The following is an 8,720-nucleotide window of genomic DNA, read 5'->3' as shown; positions in this document are numbered from 1 at the left end:
AAGTGTATTGTACACTATTGAGGTCCAAGAAGGTATCAAACCAAATATGATTGTTATATGTTTAGGATGTTAAGTTTGAACCCCAAAGGTAACCACAATGAAAAGAGATGAAAAATATATCCAGATAGAAATGATAATGTATTTAATATGGTACATGTGATGGTTTGGAACTGCATATACCCCAGAAAAAAAAAATGTGTTCTTAAAGTTAATCCATTCCTGTGGGTGTGAAATCATTGTAAGTAGGACCTTTTGATGAGGTTACTCCAGTTAATGTGTGACCCAGTCAACAGGACGGATCTTAATCCTATTACTAGAGTCCTTTATAAGAGAATCAAATAAAGACAGAGAGAAAGCCACAGAACACAGAAGTGAAGGAAGTGACCAGAGATGCCACCATGTGCCTTGCCATTTACAGGAATCAAGAATAACAGGCTGCCTCAAAATGCCAGTCTTGGGAAGAAAGCATTGCCTTAATGATGCCTTGATTTGGAAATTTTTCCTGGCTTCAAAGCTGTGAGTGAGTATATTCCCATTGCTTAAGCTGAACCATTTCACAGTATTTGCTTGACCAGCCTAGGAAACTAAAACAGTAGAATACAGAAAATCAAATAACTAAAAAAGTAGGCATCAATGGAAGACTTGAGGGGTGAAAAAATGAATAAGACTTACAAATATGAAATAGAAAAATGGCAGAAGAAAGTTCCATATTATCAATAGTAACTTTAAATGTAAATGGATTAAACTCTCCAGTCAAAAGGCAGAGACTGGCAAAATGGATAACAAAGCATGATTCAACTACATGCTGTCTGCAAGAGACTCACCTTAAATTCAAAGTCAGAAGTAGGTTGAAATTGAAAGGATAGAAAAAATATAGTATGCAAGTAACCAAAAGAGAGCTGGGATAGCTAAACCAATAGCTAAAATAGACTTCAAATCAAAAACAGTTATGAGGTAAAAAAAGATGGTCAATATACAGATAAAGGGGTTAATTAAACAAGAAGATGTATCAATTATAAATATATATGCACCTAAAAGCAGAGCCCCAAAAGATATGAAGCAAATACTAACAGATTTGAAGGGAGAAAGTGATGGTTCTCCATCACTATACAATACACCACTCTATAATGAAGAGAACATCTAAAAGATCAATAAGGAAATAGAAGACATGAACAATACTCTAAACAAACTAGACCTAACAGACATATCTAGAACACTTCATCCAACAATAGAATACACATTCTTCTCAAATGCACATGGATCATCCTCTAGAATAAACCATATTTTAGGTCACAAATAAGGTCAATAAATTTTAAAATCCTGAAAGCATACAATGTATCTTTTCTGACCACAATGGAATGCAGCTAGAAATCAAAAATAGAGGGATAGCTTCATCTAAGAAAACTCCAAATGATGGATGACGCCAGTGCTGCAGGAGGTCTGAGAGCCCTGGGACCCTGAAATGAGAGGCCATATCAGCCTCCACGGAGGCTTTGGCAACAGGATCCAGGGCCATGGTCACAGAGCTGGCAGAGACAAGGCTGAGGACAAGGAGTGGCTTCCTGTCCCCAAGCTGGGCCACTTGGTCATGGACATGAAAATCAAGTGCCTGGAAGAGATCTATCTCTTCTCTCTGCCCACAAAGAAGTCTGAGAATATTGGCTTTTTCCTGGGGATGTCCCTCAAGTATGAGGTTCTGAAAATCATGCCTATGCAGAAGCAGACCTGCACCATTGTCACCACTGGGGACTATAACAGCCAAGTGAGTCTGGGCATGAAGTGTGACAGGGAGGTAGCCACCACCATCTACAGGGGATCATTCTGGCCAAGCTCTCCATTGTCCATGTGCAGCAGGGCTACTGAAGGAACATGTTCATAAAGTCTCACACTGTCCTTTACAAAGTGAAGGGGCACTGCATCTCTGTCCTGGTGTGCCTCATCCCCGCCCCCAGAGGCATAGCATCATCTTGGCTTCTGTGCCCAAGAAACTACTGCTCATGACTTATATCGGTGACTGCTGTGTCTTGGCCAGGAACTCACATCTACCCTGGGCAACTTCGGCAAGGCCACCTTCAGCACCATCTCCAAGACCTAGAGCTATCTCACTCCTGACCACTGGAAGGAGACTGTATTACAGTAAGTCTCCCTACCAGGAGTTTACTGACCATCTCACCAAGATTGCACACCAAGGTCTTCATTTAGAGAACCCAGGCCCCTGCTGTAGCCACCACATAGGCTCTCATGAGAAAAATAAACACTTGAATTAAGTGGAAAAGAATAGAGGGAGAAAGGGAAAATTCACAAAAGTGAGGAAATTAAACGGCACACTTTTTATATATTTTTTCTTTATTTTTAAAGAAGTTTTAGATTACATAAATGTAACATCAAAAATATATACCCCACTCCCTCCCCAACACACACTTTCCCCCATTAACAAAGTCTTTCATTAGTATGGTACATTTTTACAGCTGATAAACACATAATGAAGCAATGCTACTAAGCATGGTCTATAGTTCACATTATGGTTTCCATTTTGCACCACACAATTTTATAGGTTTTGACAAAATATATAATGGCATGTATCCATCATTGCAATAACATGCAGAACAATTCCAATGTCCCCAAAATGTTCCATGTTATACCTATTCTTTACTCTCCTTCCCCTTACAAATTTTTTATATAAATGTTACAAGTTCTACCATTCCTAGAATAATATGTTTACTTTAGTCCATAGTTGCATTCCCATCTTATATTTGCTCATTCCTCAAGCTTGAGGATTTGGGGATGGTGATGTCCACTCTGCTTCCAATTGAGAGAGGGCTTACATCCCATAGGCAGATGAGTGGAACTGTCTTACTTGCAGTTGTAGATACTCTCTGTCTTTTGAAAAGGGCATTGTCCATCATCATCCTTTTGTTACTTGTCCTGGGTGAGTCTGATACTAATTATAGTTTCAAATTAAAGAAGCAGAAGAACCATGTTTAGGAAAATTATAAATGAGTCTAACTCTGATACATTGGGGAAATAGGTTATCTTATATTCCAAGATAAGGCCCACTGATGGGGTGCCAATTTCCGAGGGTTGTCTGCCCTGCTTATAATATCCATCTTCTCTAGAGCCCTCAGGAGCACCTGTGTATAAGGCACTGCTTACCGTGGCAGCCAATGAGATTCACCTGAGATATACATAAGCATAACCTCTTGAATGACCTCCCAACTCACTTTGAAATCTCTTAACCATAAAAACTCATTTATGGTAACAGATGTGGCTCGAGCATTTGAGCACCTGCCTCCCACATGGGAGGTCCCAGGTTCAGTTCCCAGTATCTCTTAGAAAACAAATAAATAAATAAGCAAAACAAATTTTTAAAAAAACAATGTGGCTCAGTGGTTTGGTGCAGGCTACCCACATACAAGGTCCTAGGTTCAATCCCTGGCCCTAGAACCTCAAAAACAACAACAAAAATAAAAGCCTCATTTGCATTTAAAATTTCCCCACCCTTTTCAAAAAAGGACTTATTTTATTTTATACACACACACACACCCCAGTGTTTGTGATCACCATCTGCTCAATGTGTCTGTTTGTTGTGTGTTCATCTTCTTTTTTGGAGGCACCAGGAACCTAACCTGGGACCTCCCATGTGGAAGGGAGGCATCCAATCACTTGAGCCGTCTCTGCTCCCTTTTCCCTCTTTTGGTCTAGTTCTTTTTCCAAATGCTATCACTAGTTGGTAATAATCCTTCAGCACAAGGGAGGCTCATCCCCAGGAGTCATGTCCCATGCCCAAGGGAAGTTTACCAGGCCCTCTCTGTGACTTCAGAATGGCTATCACCCATTGCACTGTTTCCTTAGACTTCTAGTTAAGGACATTTAATTAGAAGTGCCTTTAATCTTCTAATAACTGCTGTCCTTATTTTGGGTATGTGAGATGCTTTAGAATGCCTTAGAAACTGAAAATGCATTTGTTAGTGAGGAATGAGCCCCACCCTTATTATTGCCTTGAGGCTTTGCTCCTTCTCCACCCTGGGGAGGTCCTGATATTGTCTGGGATGAGGGGTGGCCTGATGTTGTGCACTGTCAAGTCACAGGGCAATTGCTCTTTATTTTTTTTAATGTGCTTTTAGTGTCATGTTTAACTGTGGAACTCAGACACTGGGGGTCACCATGAGATGAGCTTGCTTGTGGCTAACTCCTTAGACTGTTGCAAAGCAGGCAAAAGAAATGTTTCTAGCCAGCCCCTTTCCTAGGGTCAGCATGGCTTGGGTGTTCAGTCTGGGAGCTGGACCCAGATGCCCCAAGACCTCTAAAATTCTGGGGACATCTGTTGTCAGAAGTTGGCTTACCTATTTGTTGCTTCCTGTTATTGTACAAAATGTTCTAAGTTTCTTCCTGTTATTGTAAATTACCTTATTGTAGGAGTTGAAAGTTGATTCCTATAGCCCACAGCTGCTTGTTAAGCCTTCAAATAAATACGATAGGGAAACTAGGGTTGAGGCTCTCAGTTTCAAAAGCTGTGAAGTCCCCTGGTCCCATCTTTGTTTCCTCTCTTGTGTCTTTCTTTCTGTTCTTTTATTTCTTCAGTTCTACATCACCTTCCCTTTGTGCCCAAACAGGGACCCGAAGGGAAGAAGAGCTTCAAGCTAAAAGGTGTTGTCACGGCGTGGAACCATGAGTGGTTTAGAAGGCCTTCCAAGTCCTCAGTGAGTAATGACACTCTCAGGTATTCTAACAGGGTTACGATGGGAAACGGAGACAGTTCAACAAAATATCATCCATGTGTCTATCTCCTCAAACAACTCCTCAAGGCAGGAGGAGCCAAGGCCAGTGAGTCTCGTATTTTAGAACTTTTATTGATTATAGAAAAATATTGCTCATGGTTCCCAGCAGTAGGAAGTTTAGAATTAGAAGACTGGGTAAGAGTAGGAAGAGAGCTAAATTACATGTACAAGGTGTCCCACTCCCTGTTACTATTTGGCCCACGTGGATGATTATTAAATCTGTTTTGGAACCTTTGCAAACAGAAGATGAGGAAGAGAAAACAGAAAATAGAGAAGGTGAGGAAGTTCCTCCCTCTGAATTTTTTGATACTAAATCTAGTTATTTTGCCTTCAGCTCTGCCATTAACTGACTTTAGAAAGTCACTTCCCCCCACCAACACCTCCTCCCCCTCCTATGCCTGGAAATGTTCGGCCAAAGTTGTCAGCTTTACAACAAGGCATTTTACAGGCTAGAAGGGAGGGTGACTTGGAGGCACTTCAAATGGCCTTTCCAGTCACTGTATGAGGAAGAATTGCTCCTGGAGTGGATCCTCAAAATCCAAATGGGGTTTATGAGTTCACTCACGAACCCTTCCCATTTAAAATGTTGAAAGAGTTAAAAGCAGCTGTGCAACAATATGGTCCAAATTCTCCTTTTACCTATGATGCAGTGAAGGGGCTGGCTGAAGGCTCTGGGCTGATCCCAGCTGACTAGTCTGCATTAGCATGCATCACCCTAAGGTCTGGCGAGTTCTTACAATTCAAAACCTAGTGGACTGATCATGCAGAGACTCAGGCTGCTCACAATAGATCCCATAATATCCCCATTTCCTTGGATCAGTTAGTGGGGATGGGGAATTGGGTGGGAGTAGATCAACAATTCACAATGAATGATCAAGCCATTGCACAGGTCCTATGCTGTTGCTTAAGGGCATGGGAAAAAATTAATGCTAAATGTCATCCAGTGTCATTTAAAAAAATATTACAAGGACCTAAAGAACCTTACACTGACTTTAGGCTATAAGAGGCTATCAAAAAACAGGTCAATAATTTAGAAGCTGCTGACACCATTTTACAGCTAATGGCTTATGAAAATGCTAATCAGGATTGTCAGAAGGCTATTGGGATTATGAAAGGTAAAGTGGACTTGACTGGATATATTAAGTTGTGCCAAGATGTAGGGACAAAGGGCCACCATGCTACAGTGATGGCTCAGGCTATGGCAGGAATGAAAATTAATAAGAGGTTCTTTGGAAAATGCTTTAATTGGGGGAAAATTGGTCATATGAGAAAAGTTTGTCAGAAAAGGTCTGAGGGAAAAACAATGCGGCCTGAAGAGAATATTTCTGCTCGAAAACCATTTGAGCCGTGCCCCTGCTGCAATAAAGGAAATCATTGATCAAGTCAATGTCGGTCTAATTATCATAAGAATGGCACTCCTTTGTTGGGAAACTTCCAGTGGGGTCTGCTCCTAGCCCCATTCCAAAAGGGGGCTTTCCCTGTTCAGCAGAAAAATCCTGGCACTCCACTACACTCCGCAGGGCCCTTGACTTTTCCCCCGCCATGGCAGGAAACGCAGCCATAGATATCCCTAAAACAGAACCCGTTATCCTGCTTCCAGAGGATACCCCTGTCTGTGTAAAAATGGGAATAAGGGGACCTTTACCGATTGGTACAGTTGGACTTCTCCTTGGGAGGAGCAGTCTCACCTCCCAGGGAGTTAGAATGCATACAGGAGTAATTGATTGTGACTATCAAGGAGAGATTCAAGTTATCATGTCCACCTCAGTTCCATGGAAGGCTGATATTGGAGATCGCATAGCTCAATTGTTGTTGCTCCCTTATGCTCCTGTAGGAGCTAGTGAGAAAGTCCATAGGAAAAATGGTTTTGGAAGTACAGGAATAGCAGGAGTAATTTTAACTGAAAAGATTTTAGAATCTCGTCCTGTTTGTGAAGTAACCATTCAGAATAAACTGGTTAAAGGACTTATTGATACTGGAGCTGACATTTCTATCATTAGTTCTAACCATTGGCCCCCTGCTTGACCAGTAAAAGATGCATCTATTTCTGTTGTGGGACTTGGCACTCCCAGAGGTCTAAAACAGAGTGTACAAATTTTTCATTGTCTGGGACCTGATGGACAACACGCCACCCTGCAGCTGTATGTTGCAGACTTACCTATTAATCTCTGGTGATCTATTAGAACAATGGCAGGCTGAAATTTATATTCCCCAGGTTAGCCAAATAGTAAACAAAGTCCACAATTAACAAGGAAACAAGGGCATGTTCCAGGGTTAGGACTGGATAAGTACTACCAGGGAATTGTTAAACCAAATAGATCCCACAGTTCTTCATAATCATGAAGGATTAGGATATTCAACTTTTCCATAATGGCCACTGCTCAGTCTAGCCTCTTTGAACAACCCAAACCCATCCCTCTTAAATGGACTACAACTTCTCTGGTTTGGGTTGAACAGTGGCCATTAACCCTAGAAAAATTGGAGGCACTTCATAAATTAGGTAAGGAACAGTTAGATAAGGAGCATATTGAAGAATCTTTTAGTCCTTGGAACTCTCTGGTGTTTCCTATTAAGAAAAAATCAGGTAAGTGGAGGCTTTTAACAGACCTCTGAGCAGTAAACGCAGTCATTCAACATATGGGTGCACTGCCACCAGGCTTGCCCACACCAGCTGTGATCCGTGGCAGCTGGCCACTTGTTGTTATTGATTTAAAGGATTGTTTCTTTACAATACCTTTGGCTCCCAAGACTTCGAGAAATTTGCATTCTCAGTGCCTTCTTTCAATAACAAAGAATCCATGAAATGGTTACAGTGGAAATACCTTCCTCAAGGAATGCTTAATAGCCCCACCATATGTCAAAATTTTGTGACTAAAGCCTTATATCCAGTCAGATTGGCTTTTCCTTCTTATTATACATTACATGGGTGATATACTATGTGCTACTTCCTATTCCCAGACTCTAGTTTTAGCATATCAGGACTTAGAGAAGAGTTTAACTGTAGCAGGATTAAACTTGCCCCTGAGAAAATTCAAAAGATTACCCCTGTTTCTTATCTTGGGACTATTGTTGATAAAATTACAGTTAAGCCTCAGAAGGTTCAGATTCATAGAGATTCTATTAAAACTTTGAATGATCTGCAGAAATTATTAGGAGATATAAATTGGTTGAAGCCCTAAGTGGGCATTTCCACATATGCACTGTCTAATCTCTTTTCACTATTACAAGGAGATCCTCAGATTAAACAGCCCCCGGGTTCTAACAAGAGGCAGAACCAGAACTAAAACTCACAGAGGAAAAAATTAAAAGGGCCCAAATTGAGCGCTTTAATCCAGAACAGCCACTGCAATTGATTATCTTGCCTCCTTTACACTCCCCCACAGGAATCCTTATGCAACAAGATCATATTGTAGAGTGGATATTTTTACCTAACAGTACTGTTAAAACTTTATCTCTTTAAGTGGATTTTATGGCCCATATTATACTCAAAGGCCATGAGCGCATTAATACCCTTCACGGCCAGGACCCTTCTCATATCGTTCTTCCACTTTTACACAAGGAAGTTGAGGCTTGCCTCCAGAACCACGTACAATGGCAAGTAGCCTTTGCTGATTATATTGGACAGATAGATAACCATTACCCTGAAAATCCTGTACTACAATTCCTTAAAAGCCCTCAGTGGATTTTATCTGCATAACTAAGTTTCAACCAGTACTTGACACCCCTACAGTCTTTACTGACGGGTCTGGACATGGCACCCCTGGGTACAAAACTAAGACAATTCCTACTCCTGTATTTTCAGCTCAGCAAGCTGAATTAATAGCAGTACTTACTACTTTGCCAGACATACCAGAGTCCATAAACTTTCTTTCAGACTCAGCGTATGTCATCCAGGTTACTCAATTGATTGAAACAGCTCTTATCAAACCTAACATAAATCAG

At 41.1% G+C, this 8,720-nt stretch overlaps 1 pseudogene; it reads left to right on the top strand.

The window, feature by feature from the left end:
* The first annotated feature begins 1,462 nt into the window (after positions 1 to 1,462).
* LOC101412280 (small ribosomal subunit protein uS5 pseudogene) lies at positions 1,463 to 2,235 on the top strand (annotated as a pseudogene).
* Positions 2,236 to 8,720: the final 6,485 nt, after the last annotated feature.

This window comes from Dasypus novemcinctus, chromosome 27 (assembly GCF_030445035.2).
Source record: "Dasypus novemcinctus isolate mDasNov1 chromosome 27, mDasNov1.1.hap2, whole genome shotgun sequence".
Taxonomy (NCBI): domain Eukaryota; kingdom Metazoa; phylum Chordata; class Mammalia; order Cingulata; family Dasypodidae; genus Dasypus; species Dasypus novemcinctus.
The sequence above is the reverse complement of the archived record's forward strand: the minus strand, read 5'-3'. Positions and strand labels throughout refer to the sequence as shown.